The sequence below is a fragment of the Xenopus laevis genome, chromosome 3S (genome assembly GCF_017654675.1).
Source record: "Xenopus laevis strain J_2021 chromosome 3S, Xenopus_laevis_v10.1, whole genome shotgun sequence".
Classification (NCBI taxonomy): Eukaryota; Metazoa; Chordata; class Amphibia; order Anura; family Pipidae; genus Xenopus; species Xenopus laevis.
The window spans coordinates 96,003,228-96,017,829 of record NC_054376.1 but is presented as its reverse complement, the minus strand read 5'-3'; the positions used below and the strand labels follow the sequence as shown (position 1 = coordinate 96,017,829).

Here is a 14,602-nt window from a genome sequence, read left to right as displayed (position 1 = left end):
ATAGTTCAGAGCCATAAATGCAAACTTGCACACAGTCTGTTTCATCAGTACAAGATATTGGAACATGGCTTCTGAGTGGGTAGGACTTGTAGAGTAGCGAAGCAGAAAACCGGACCTGGTTGGGGTGAGACAGGTTAAAATGAGCCAAAAAGCCCTTTACATGCAAGACATGCAACATAAAGCCTTCTAAAATCAGAAAGTAATTACTTGCTTTGTGCCATATAAATAGCACTGCCTTAATACCACAAATGCAAGTTTAACTCTCACATGAGGCTTTATAGCCAGCTTTTTGGCTTCTTTTATCCAGTCTCACCCTAACCAGGTTTGGTTCTCTGCTTTGCAAAATCATGAAGAAACCCATGCAAGAAACATATGAAAAAGTTAATGTAGGGCTATGTGATGGGAAAAAGACAGATGCCTTGATTTACTGTATTGCCACAGGTTAACAGGATAAACCAGGAAGGCTGTCAATTATATTGGGCTGAGGAAGGATTTGACCAAGTAAAGTTCAAGGAAATTTTCCTAAATAGCAAGAATCTGATTTTGTGAATAATATGTAAAGGATACATTAGAAACTACTTTATCTAGAATTACTATTAATAATAAGCTTTTAAATATTATAATGCAGTTATTAAATATTTGCTTTAATTTCATGCTACTGAGCTATCCGTCTGTCATGGAGCTCCCAGTTGGTAGCTTTTTAAATATTGAGATTCAAAATTCAGGATTCAAGGATTTTGATTCATCAGATAATGTTTAAAAGGGAAAAAAGTCATCTACAAAAGCAAATATTGACTTATAGAATTATTCGATTTAATTGAGCAGATTGCAAGTATTCACAGCGGGCTTAAGAACTTACTACTTGATGTTATGTTAATTTTATTTTATCTGCCATTTTAAAGTAATATTTTATGTACACAAATCATTTAAATGAAATACAGCAGCAAACCGAATATGCCATTCTCCTTCTGGTCTCTCACAAATAATTAATCTGATATCTGATATCTATGATGTTATTCTTATAATGGGCTTTTACTTTACTTTTCAGTGCATGCAGAATTACTTATGAAGGTTTAATTCAAGCTGCAAAACTTCTATTAATTTGGTGATGTTTTAGTTTGCTATTGAACATACAGTATATTTCGAGTTAGCAGAATCCTGAGACTTCCATGTGGTCATGGTCTGCTTATTGGTAAGTCACAAGGGTATTAAAGATACCGTCTCAACAAAAAATAAAGAATGTAGTTGTTAGCAACATGTGATGTGTAGTAAAGAAGAAGGTTTGGGGGGATTAAATAATTATTTTGTAGATTACCAGATATATTATACTTTATATCTTAGAATGAAGCTTGTTTTAGTAGTTCAGATCACAGTGGTCATTGAACCTATTTAAAAACTGTTATTTACACCTACGAACATCTTGAGTCTAAGGGCTGGGTTAGAGCTATACCAGTGCCAGGAGAGGGAGCTGTATCCCTTTGTAGGCCTGTATAAAACTAAATTACTTATAACCTATTGATTAAAAATTTGTTTTATTAAAAAATACTGCCATTGGAAAATGCTAAGGAGAAAATTGTAATTTTAAAGTACTAAGGTCTGCCACCTGACTGGTACTATTCACTGGCGCTCAACCACACCAAGGGCATAAATACTTGTTAGGTTACATCAACCAATGAATGGACAGAACTCTGTCCATTCTCTGTCCTGTTACAGTTAGAGCTACATTCACAAAATGGTGGTTCAAGGTAAAGATGAAAAAGGGCAATATTGGTACAGGGGCACATTTACTTAGCTCGAGTGAAGCATTAGAATGAAAAATACTTCGAATTTTCTAGGTATTTTTTTGGCTACTTCGACCTTCGACTACAACTTTGACTTCGAAATGAACGATTCGAACTAAAAATCGTTCGACTATTCGATAGTCCGAAGTACTGTCTCTTTAAAAAAAACTTCGACTAGCTACTTCGCCAGCTAAACCTACGAGCACCAATGTTAGCCTATGGGGACCTTCGGATTCGAAGGATTTAATCCGTTCGATTAATGATCTTTCCTTTGATCGTTTGATCAAACGAAATGCAAGTAAATCCTTCGACTTCGATATTCGAAGTCGAAGGATTTTACTTCGATGGTCAATATCGAGGGTTAATTAACCCTCGATATTCGACCCATAGTAATGTGGCCCTAAGTATTCATTCTGTTAAGCGTATGGTTTTCCTTTAAGTGAGTACCATCATTGCAGATGTCCAAGGTAGACTACAGTACTGGCTGTGCAGCAACATTTTTGTTCAATTTTCAAGTGTGTGATGATTTGCAACATGTTTGCTACAATGGTTCATGACTAAACAAGACCTGGTACTGTCAGTGGTACCTACTCTATGGATTCAGTAGTAAAATACTTGTCTTTCTTTTGTTTAATGCGATAAAGGGAATAAGCATTTTATACAAATTTCATTTGCCATGGAAACAAGAACATTAATTGCGTATAAGATCAATCAAAAATTGTACCAGTTTTGAACTGATTAAGTTAATCTTCCCCACCTCTCCTCAGCTGTTGTTCTATTTACATGTAGGCATTTGAGGGCCTGTCATTTTTTGCCTAATGAAAGAAAAATTTAATTCTAACCAAGTTTTTCATTTACATTCATTAAAATGTTCAACAAATCAGTCTGTTTTTCTTGTTATTTTTATGCCCTGCTGATTCATTTGAAGCAATGTAGCTAAAGCCATTTGATTAACAGACCAATGAATAATGCCTAGTGATGGGTGATCTGACCCGTTTTTTTTGACAGGCGACAGTTTTTTACACCCATTGAAGTTTATGGGTTATTTCACTCTTTTACCATGAAGCTAGTTAGAACATTGTGTCAGGCAGCAGTGCCAGGCAGGAGGTGCCATTGCCAGTGAAGAACCATGCAAGGCATTGTGGGAACTGGAATTTTGGCTAAAGGAGTAATAGCTTTTTCTACTTTGTATTCATTAAAAAATTACTTAATATAACTTAGAAAATTCCTTGAATGATGTTTTCTTTCATTAAGTCAGAGTTGCTCCTGTATAAACTATAACAAACAAGGGAATGTTGTTATAGTTTATACAGGAGCAGTGGCAGCTCTATGTTGTAGCTCCCCCCCTACCCAGCTATAGTCAGGTGATCCCACTGGTGTCTAATAAAAGGGCAACCAAGTTTGGGAGTTTTACTTTAAAAGCAGCTAGTAAGTTGCAGGTAAAACTTAAACATAAAATATATAACAAAGCAATGGAATTCTTAATGAATCAGATGCAATTTCAGTGTAGGACTGGCCAGATATAGGAAGACTGACATAGTTGGCCAGCTTAAATATATTGCAATATATGGACAAACAATCCCTGTTTTGTTTAAAGGGTAAGGCATTTTTCGGTAGCAGTATGCACAAAATGTCGCTGTCTTAAATATATTGATAATGGGTTGAGTGCAGAGGACTCTTGTATTTGTCTATACGGTATGTATTTTGTGGTCACAGCCTCATTGCATGGTTTTTAAAAACTAGTGGTTTATATATATATATATATATATATATATATATATATATATATATATATATATATATATATAAATATATAAGATGGAGCTATATTTGTTGGCTCTTCTTTAGATTTTAATGGTGAACTTTGAGAATATAAACTTTCTAAATGGTATAGTGTATATACCAAATTTCATGAAGATGTATCTTACAAATAAATAAATTGTGCCTCTTCTTCAGACCATCTAGCAGCCTTTGCTGGATGACCATAAATATAGTAAGTAAGGTCTCAAACACAGCTTCAAATGGGGCTTGAGAAATCATTCCCATATTTGTAAATGAACGTGAGTCTGTGTTCTGATTTCTTTAATGATTTCTTTAAAGGTAATGAGATTTGTCACGCTCAAGAAATCTACGCTACCTGTGAGCTACAAATATCTTGAAAGTACTTGGTGTCAGTGGAAATCGCCAGAGGGAAAACACTGGAAAAGTCTAGATGAAGCCAATATGTTTCATGTTTTTTACTGCTGGAGATTTACACTAACACCAATGCTAAGGTAATTTCAGGAGAACTGTTGCCCACGGATAGTGCTGATTTCTCATAGGCAACAAATCTTCTCATCTGCCTTTTACCTGCATTTTCATTTACATTTATTCTGCTGTCTCTTAATATGATTAAAGGGATGAAGGAGCTGCCCGTCAGTCTTCAACCATGCTTGCTGCATTTATGTCCGTGTTTGAGTTTTACCAAGTTAGTATTCAAAAACATACACTGTTATTGAATGGAGAGATGATCTGAAAATGGTATTTAGTTGCTGATTATCAAATAAAGGTATTTCTTAACTGGCAAAAAAAAAAGAAAATTGAAAAAATGTAAACTATCCCATGCATTTTAAATATTTAATGTACATCACTGGATAAAATTAAGCTGCCTGTTGCTTATTCCTATATTTGTTTTATAGGGGTTAATTCATACAGATGAACTTCAAAGGAAAGCCTGTATTTTCACTCAACAAAACATACAAATAAAATAATGGCAGAAATAAGTTAAATGTGAAAGGTTTTCTTTCCTATTTCTGCATTTCATTATTTGGCTTGTAAATGAGCAATTTTCTTTCTTGCAATAGGATGAGTCATTTTTGGAAGACATCAACATGATCCCTAAGCACCAGTGATGTTTCTTCCCTGTTCCAGTAATGAAGAAAAACTGGAAGTGTTAGAAAAGGTCATCTTTCTTTTATTGTGATTTAGTAAGGGATGCTTTCAGGCAGGAATACCAGCAAGGGGAGGAGGGCACGAGAAGTCATTTTATGTTACAATGACTGAGCCTTTGCAGAAAATAATACCTTTAATAAATAAAGAGAATACAATTCCTAGGAAAGTTTCAAATTGTTTTGCTTTGCCTGTATAAAACTAAGCAATTTCAATTATTTCTCCTGGTATGCCATAATGACGTTTTAATGAATATAAATTTGCATTTGAGAGGATAACAGATCAGACCAAAGAATCAGTGCACAATAAAAAAGAGATTAAACAAATTGGGCTTGTAATGATTTTTCATACTGTATTGTATATATGTATTTTAGCATAATAACCAGCACACCATAATTTTACTGAGTGGATTTTTTTGAATGTGTTTAATAAGTATGCAGTAACACCAATTATAACTCTATGACTATGTTGAAATATGTACTGTAATGGTTGATTTAACTCTGCATCTTGACTGTTGATGCATTTAGTTGCTGGTTGGTATAGACTATTATTATTATTTTAAAGGGATACTGTCATGGGAAAAAACTTTTTTTTTCAAAATGAATCAGTTAATAGTGCTGCTCCAGCGGAATTCTGCAGTGAAATCCATTTCTCAAAAGAGCAAACAGATTTTTTTTATATTCAATTTTGAAATCTGACATGGGGCTAGACATATTGTCAATTTCCCAGCTGCCCCAAGTCATGTGACTTGTGCTCTGATAAACTTCAAACACTCTTTACTGCTGTACTGCAAGTTGGAGTGATATCACCCCCTCCCTCCCCCCCCCCAGCAGCCAAACAAAATAACAATGGGAAGCTAACCAGATAACCGCTCCCTAACACAAGATAACAACTGCCTGGTAGATCTAAGAACAGCACTCAATAGTAAAAACCCATGTCCCACTGAGACACATTCAGTTACATTGAGAAGGAAAAACAGCAGCCTGCCAGAAAGCATTTCTCTCCTAAAGTGCAGGCACAAGTCACATGACCAGGGCAGCTGGGAAATTGACAAAATGTCTAGCCCCATGTCAGATTTCAAAATTGAATATAAAAAAATCTGTTTGCTCTTTTGAGAAATGGATTTCAGTGCAGAATTCTGCTGGAGTAGCACTATTAACTGATGCATTTTGAAAAAAAACATGTTTTCCAATGACAGGATCCCTTTAAGTATTATTTAAATGTATTCCATGTATTTTTTCTTGCAAATGTGCCAAATGTTGCCAGCAAGTAAATCACGGATTGAGAATACCCCATCTGAATTGTACAGTAAATTTAAAAACCGAATCAGAAATAACTTACACATGATACTGGTCTTTAGTCGAACTGGACACGCATTTTGAGATCACCTTCAGCATTTTCCATCTTTAGTCAACTGTTTGGTTTCAGGTAAATATTTATTACATTACAGTTTTATTACATTTATTACATTGCAATAGGGCAAATGTATAATTATTATTAACACAGCTATTGTACCTCTATATACAGCATTTTATGCAAACTGATGTATTTTACAGTTGCTTAGATTACCCATAGCAGGTCAAAAGTTCATAGCTCAGACTTTTTTTTATAGTAAGATGTAGGAATAATGCCTATATATTTTCATAAATGGTCCTTTTGGCTTGAGCAGTCATTCAAAAAGCCTTGCGTGACTTCAAGAAAAAACCTTGTTGGCTAAAGTATTCATGCGGGGTTTCCTTAATGACTATTCGAACCGAAAGGACAAAGAGGTAAGTACATGAACAGGCAGAGATAAATAAATAAAAATATGGTAACAAAAAGGTCAGACGCAGAATCTAACTGCAAAAAGTTGTAGTGCTTTTAATTACACAACATTTTTTTTTTAACAGGAGCTCTTTTTCGAGCTCCTGCTTGAAACATGTTGTATAATTAAAAGCACTGCAACTTTTTGCAGTTAAATTCTGTGTCTGACCTTTTTGTTACCAGATTTTGATTTATTGATACTGGGCTTTGTTGGACAGAAGTGATGGTTAGAGGTCCTGAAAATTGAAATTTCTTGGTTTTCCTGTTTTAGACAAGAGATAAAGGCAGGCTGCAGTAACAAGCTTGAGAACAGGTCAACAGTCATGGTAGATGGCAGACAAAAAGTTTGAAAAACAGGCTAATGATCAAATCCAGGAAATCCATATATATGGAACAGGGCAAGTGAGCCAGTGATTCACAGGCACTTAGAAACCCATGCCCATACCACTGGAACTCATGCTTATACCATCAAACAAAATAATAAATTTGCAAAGTTGCATTTTTATCAATTTCTAAACAACAGAAACTAGTGTTTTGAAAAATGTGACAACTGGCAAAAAGAACGCTTTACCAGATCAAGTTGTAGACAGTTTAATCCAATATAAATACAGTAATATGTGGTTAGCCACATTTAGGGGCACATTTACTATTGGTCGAATATCGAGGGTTAATTAACCCTTGATATTCAGCCGTCGAAGTAAAAAGGATTTACCGCATTTCCTTCAATCGAACGATCGAAGGAAAAAGGTTCGATCAAACGATTAAATCCTTCCATCGATCGAATGATTTTCCTTTGATCTAAAAAAGCTAGGAAAGCATATGGGAAGCATACCTTCCCCATAGGCTAACATTGGTGCTCGGTAGGTGGTCGAAGTTTTTTTTAAAGAGACAGTACTTTCAACTATCGAATGGTCGAATAGTCTAACGATTTTTAGTTTGATTCAAAGTCGAAGGTCGAAGTAGCCAATTCGATGGTCAAAGTAGCCAAAAAAAAATACTTCGAAATTCAAAGTATTTTTTATTCTAATCCGTCACTCGTGATGAATAAATGTGCCCCTTAGATGCTCCATTCATATTAATAAGAGAAATATAGTACTTTACTTTGCAGCACAAGCCTTGTCATGTGAAAAATTATGTACTGCACTAGTACTTGATTATACAGAATGTAAAATTGATCCACAAATCAGAATTTATAAAATTTTCCCATGATTAGGCAGTGGCATTCATCACTACTTCTACCATAATTTTTGTGCAAACTAGACATAGATGATACAAAATATATAGAAGTAACAATACGCATTATTTTACACTAAAGACTATGCAATAAAAGAGGACTAAATATTACTAACCATCAGCAATACATGTTTCTGTCTCTAAGGTAGAAGTAGATCATATTTTTGACTCCCTCATTCTGAATCTCAATTGCATTGTGAATCTGTCAGTTATGCTTTGTCATAAATAGGTTGAATTTCCTTCTCAGTACAATAAACAATCTCGCTCTCTGGTTTATTTTTCTCTAAAAGGCATGCCTGAAGATGCTCTTGAGAAGGTGGCAAATCATTTTCTTGATGATGTGGAAATGTCACAGGAAATCAGAAAAGAAGCTGTGTTCATGTGTCAGCACTTCCATCAAAGCATTATTGCATTCTTTAAAGGGTATTTAATTAATTGGTTTCCTGGGTACAACAAGAACAGAACAGCAGCACTGCCCAGGGGATATTGAAATACATGTCAGTTCTTGGGTGAGGCTAAGAGATGCAAAATGAACCTGAAAAGACGTCAGTGAAATGGGCTAGTTTGCAAAATCATGTGCAGATCTTCCCTCTAAGGAGATACACATATGTATTTACCAAAATAGGGACAGATATTCTGTGATGAGCACAAGTCACAGTAGCAATGGTTGTGATTTTGTGGCCATTAGTTCTCTTGCAGTTGCATAAGCTCTTGTAAATGGGAATCCTTAAAAAAGGACTTGGTGAGACCTTTGGATGTGGTAATACTAAGGGCCCATTCACTAAGTTCGAGTGAAGTAATATAGAGGAAAAAAACGTTGAATTTCTAAGTGTTTTTTTGGCTACTTCGACCATCCAATGGGCTACTTCGACCTTCGACCAAGATTTTGACTCGACCGATTCGAACTAAAAATCGTTCGACTATTCGACCATTCGATAGTCGAAGTACTGTCTCTTTAAGAAAAAACTTCGACCCCCTAGTTCGCCACCTAAAAGCTACCGAAGTCCATGTTAGCCTATGGGGAAGGTCCCCATAGGCTTTCCAAGTTTTTTCTGATCGAAGGATAATCCTTCGATAGAAACGGTCGAGTCAAAGGCTTTAATCATTCAATCGAACGATTATTCCTTCGATCGAACGAATTGTGCAAAATTTTAATTCGCCAATCAAATATCGAGGGTTAATTAACCCTCGATATTCGACCCTTAATACATCTGCCCCTAAGTATGACTTGAACAAAATTATCCAGGGGAAAGGGAACGTTTTTGAGAATGAAATGTGGAAAATGTTATTTGGTTTCTTCATGAAATTTGTAAGACTTTGTTCTTGAGAGAGTCTCTCCGAGAGAGAATTTATGAGAGATCATAAGTTATTGTGACACACTATTACATGGACAGTTAATATACTGTACATACAGTATGTTACATACAGTTTACAAGAACATTATAAGAGAAGTTAGTAAAAACTGGTCTAACAATACCTTGTTAAACTTCCCTTACAAAAAGGTATTGTTAGACCAGTTGTTACTAACTTCTCTTTTAATGATGTATTCACATGCCAGATTTTACTTACTTTCCAGTTAAGAGGTATTTTCAGGTCAGTTAGTTACCAATACTTCTATGATAAAGATGTATTTCTTGTGCTTATTGTAACTTACTTCCTAATAAAGAGTTAATTGGTACTAACACTTACCTGATAAAGAGGTATTGTTAGGCAAATTGCTACTAAGTTTCCTGATAAAGAGGTATTGTCAGGTCTGTTGGTATGAATTCTCTCATTTGATACTAATATTTCTCAGGCCAATTGTCACTAACTTCCTTGATAAAGATGTATTCTCAGGCCAGACTGTTACTAACATTTTTGGATACATCGGTGTTCTCAGGGCATTTTTTACTAACTTCACTGATAAAGGGGCATTCTTGGGCCAGTTCTTACTAACTTCTTTGATAAAGAGGCATTCTTAGGCCAGTTGTTGAAATTTGAAATTACAGGCTTCATTTTTTAAATGTCTCCTCCAATATAAAAATATGTTCAGTAGAGCTCACTTAAGCATTTTTTCTGCAGTGTTATTACTGCTAATTCCTCTGATAATGAGATATTCTCCTGTCAATTTTTATAACTTCTTTGATAAAGGGGTATTGTCGGGCATATGTTTAAACTTCTCTTGAAAAGGGATATTCTTAGGACAGTTGCTACCAAAATTCTCTTTATAAAGAGGTATTCTCAGTCCAGTTGCTGAAAATCTAAATTATATGCTTCATTTTTAAAATTTCTCCAACAGTATTACAAAAATATGTTCCTCACTGCTCACTGAAGCAATTTTTCTGCGATGTTCCCTTTCTTTACCACTACTTCCTGCTAATGGAAGGGAGACAAAGGGTTATATTTATATACCTAGAAATAAACCCGTTAAATGCACACACAGCATGAATGATGCAGAAAAATTACACATGCTGGGTCTTTTCTTAGCCTGTATTCATGCTGCTTCTTTGTGTACATTTCAAATCCACCATCAGAGTATAATGTATGCCATTGCCTCTACCCATTATATGAGAAAAAGCAATAATACAATGGAGTATAGGTACATAAAACAGCAACCACGATGAGCCCTAAAATGCATTAGCTTATGTTCTTTTAGTGGACATTATTGTGCCAGTTTTCTTAAATTGTACACAAGAAATTATGTGCGATAAAACGAAAATTCTAGTAAATAAGACCGTATCAGAGTTCCACTTTACCTTATTGGGGAATACAGGTATTGGAGTTTTATAGTTTTTAATTCCTTTGTAAGTTCCTTTGATATTAATGGTTCATGAGTTTATAACCATTCAAGTTAAACTGGATAAGCACAGCTTCATATAACAATATTATTGGAGTTTCTGCTCAGTGGGAAAATAATAGTTTGGATAGACCTCAATGCTGTTATTGGAGTGTAGACAAATCATTCTCATAACAATCATATTGAACTGTTAAAAGGGTATTTTAATAAATGCCACTAATTTAGCACATTACAGAAATGGCTATATGATTACATACCATAACTAGTGATGGGCGAATTTGGGGCGTTTTGATTCACCGGACAATTCGCAAATTCCCACTAGATTTGCGAAATGGCGAAAAATTAGCAAAATGGTGCCGGCGTCTTGTTTTTTACGCCAGCGTCCATTTTTTTTTACGCCGGCAAATATCATGGCGTTTCGCCGACGGCGAATCAAGGGAAATTTGCCGTGAATTTGGGCCTGCCGAATTAATTTCGCCCATCACTGCTGGTTGGATTGATAATGACAAAATGTGCATTCATACCTAAGCTAGCATGAAATGTCTTGTATTGTACTGCTCTGAGTTCACTTGTGACTTATGTGATGGTGTAATTTTTGTGGACAGGTTTTTGAATCTCTCCAAAGCCATACATACAGTATGGGGCACATTTACTTAGCTCGAGTGAAGGATTAGAAGGAAAAATACTTCGAATTTTGAAGTATTTTTTTGGCTACTTCGACCATCGAATTGGCTACTTAGACCTTCGACTTCGAATCGAACTAAAAATCGCTCTCTACTATTCGACCATTCGATAGTCGAAGTACTGTCTCTTTAAAAAAAACTTCGACCACCTACTTTGCCACCTAAAACCTACCGAGCACCAATATTAGCCTATAGGGAAGTCCCATAGGCTTCCAAGCAATTTCTGATCGAAGGAAAATCGTTCGAATCCATGAATTAAAATCCTTCGAATCGTTAGATTTTTTCGTTCGATCTAAGGAATTGCAGTAAATCCTTCGACTTCGATATTTAAGTCAAAGGATTTAACTTCGAGGGGTCAAATATCGAGGATTAATTAACCCTCGATATTTGACCAATAGTAAATGAGCCCCTATATGTCACATCAACATCGTACCTTGAATTAATCAAGACTTATAAGAATTTTCTAGAGCGTAAGCGGCTTGAGCTCTTAAGCAGCAAGAACAGCTATGTTGTTGCACTGAGAAGCTGGATTTGCATCATCACAAGTAAGTAAAGAGGTCTTGTTCAGCAGGTGAAGGCAATGCTGCTCACACTATTCCACTCACACAAATACAATTTAGGACTGAGGATTGAGAAAGAAAATTGTAAACAGGGGGTTGAAATTAACTGTAGCATAGGGTTATAAAAAATTCAAAGCAGGATGCTCCAAATTTCTCCTCTTTTAATTAGATTAAATGTACCTCTCATTAGTAAAACAAAGCAGCCAGGCAGGCAAGAAATCAAACAGGATAATTTTCATCTTTCCTCACATGTAGTGGAAGAATAAGCTTTGGTAATGACAAGAGTTGTGTGAATGCATCGCACGTTAACCGTATATGATTTAATTGGTCTCAGTCTGTGTAATGTAAACTTCTATGAGTAAATAAGAAACTTATCAAAATGAAATAAAAGATTATTATAAATATTTCTTGTAATTATAATATGGGGAAAAAATTACAAACTAATTTCTTAGGTCATTATAATTCTTATACATATAAGTATCATTTAGGGGGGCAATAATTTATCAAGGGTCGACATTTTGATTGCAAAACTTGAAAATTTGAATTCAAAAGACCAACGCAATAAGCAAAGTTCTTTTGGTCGATAGGTACGTTTCGATCGAATAGGTGCGTTTCGGCTGAATGATTCCAATTGTAGAATAGAAAGGAATAGCGCATTTGAATATTTTTGATTCAAAGTTTTTCCACCATTGACTCAAATAGGTTAGGAGGTCCCATAGGCTAAAAACAGAATTTGCCATGTTTTAGATGGCGAATCGGTGAGAGTGAAATTCTTTAAAGAAGAAATAATGAATAAATTTTCGATATATTGGTGTTTTAACATATTTTCAAAATTCGATCATTGGACTATCCTTAGTCGAGTAAAAAACAATAGCTCGGAAATTTGAATTTACCTCGATATTTGATAAATCGGCTTAAGCGATTTTTTACGTGATTTGTTCTTTATACATTGTTCTTGCATCTATTGAATTCTTTTATATCTTATAAATAGCATCCCACTTAGGTCAGTTTCATTCATTGGAATAATGTCCTCTTAGTATGTTTTGGATATGAAAGAATATGTTTTTATTTCTCATATTCCAAAACTATACAGGAAGAATAAATTATTCCAGTAAAATGAAATTGGTACTGAAGAAAACCAACAGACAGGGAGAAAATACTAGGGTTTTCCCGGACTGGTCATGTATCATTAAATAAACACAATAGGGCTGGTTTTTTGCAAAAGGTTAATTAGCATATTAGTTAGAATCAACGTACATTGAATGGTTTATTACAGGAGAAAGAAAAATAGTTTTATAAATTTGGATTGTGTAGAATAAATAAAGTTATGGGAGAAATTTTGATAAGTTGGTTTCAATAAAGATCTATCTGGATGGCAAATTTGCTATCAGATTAAACTTGGAACCAGCTGCATAGATCAAGTATGCTACGCACAAGCATACATATGTAGTAAAATAATATCTGAATGAAATATGATGTCAAGATGTATAATGATGTTCCAGATGAGATTTGAACTGCAAACCAACTGAGTATAATTGAACCAGGGATTCTTAATGTTTTTGGCTCAGGTATACTAATATACAAGATGACAATATGTTTGTAGCTGTTGGCACCTAGAAAATAAAAAGTACTCACACCTATTAACTGAATTCTAGTATGCTGGGTGGTTTTGTGGGATACACTATTGCTCATTCAACCATTTTGCTCTCAAACATTATTCTGCCAAAGATTTCTGAACAGATAGCCAGTGCAATTAACTTACATGTAATGTGCACTTTCCTCAACTCAATTTGCAGTAATTTTGCACATGCGCCATTTGTAATAATAGACCAGTATCATGAGAATAAGATGTTATAAATAATCAGCTTAAGTGATATGTTAGACAGATATGTTTACCTGCTATCTAAATTAATAGTTTTGTCAAGCTATCTGCTGAGAAGTGTGTGGTGCCAATGGCAGGATTACAGAAAACAAAATAATTTATCAGAATGCATGTAATGATTTAAGAGAGATGACTTTCCTTCATGAGAAATTGTCCCCCTGAAAAGTTGACTTGGATTTTCTGTCAAGAAATTGGCCATGTTCTATACATGGCTGGTAAACAATCTTCTCAGAACAAATAGCTTCATTTTTGACTTGGTTATTTCAATTATCTTGAATTTTGAATGTGTCGTTAATTGATAGATTTGGCTTTCGTGTTGCGTTCTCGTAAATATTTGATGCATTTTCTAGCTGTTCTATATGGATTTAACTACAAATTGGAATACAAATAATGGCTCTTGTATTAGCACCTGGTGATAAGACGATAACTTGCTGATTTAATTAGTCTATAAAAAAAAAAAAAGTTTAGTTGCAACGGTTGACTCTTCCAGCTCATTTATATCCCTTTAAGGACTGGAGTCAAACTGCCACTGCAATTAAGATGAGGCTTACCAGGGATCTATAAAGAGGCAAAATTTTATGTTTTCATCGTTGAAGTTTATGACCTTTTTTATGCAAAGACGACAGAAGTTTTTTGCTTTATGTAGCACGAGAATGAAGTGTCTGGAATTGTCAACTTGTTATCTAAAAAATACCCTAGATCTTTGCAAGGTGCACCAACTATGCTTTATCAAAATAACCGTCTCTTTAAGGGTTTGCCATTTTGGCTGGTGGGCCTACGAACTGCAATGGTGTAAGAGAGAGCTACTCCTAGCAGCCTTAAGTGAGTCTTCTGTACGCTTTAAAGATTAGTGTATCTTGAATTGTGTTGTGACTAGTAAATGACTCTGAACTAGGTAAGGAAGTCTAATTGGTGTGATTATGTTACTATGTACCTCAAACAGCAAAGTAAAAAAA

The 14,602-nt window shown here is 34.9% G+C and overlaps 1 pseudogene; it reads left to right on the top strand.

The window, feature by feature from the left end:
- Positions 1 to 14,602, top strand: part of LOC108712383 — a 613,424-nt pseudogene that overhangs the window by 404,401 nt on the left and 194,421 nt on the right.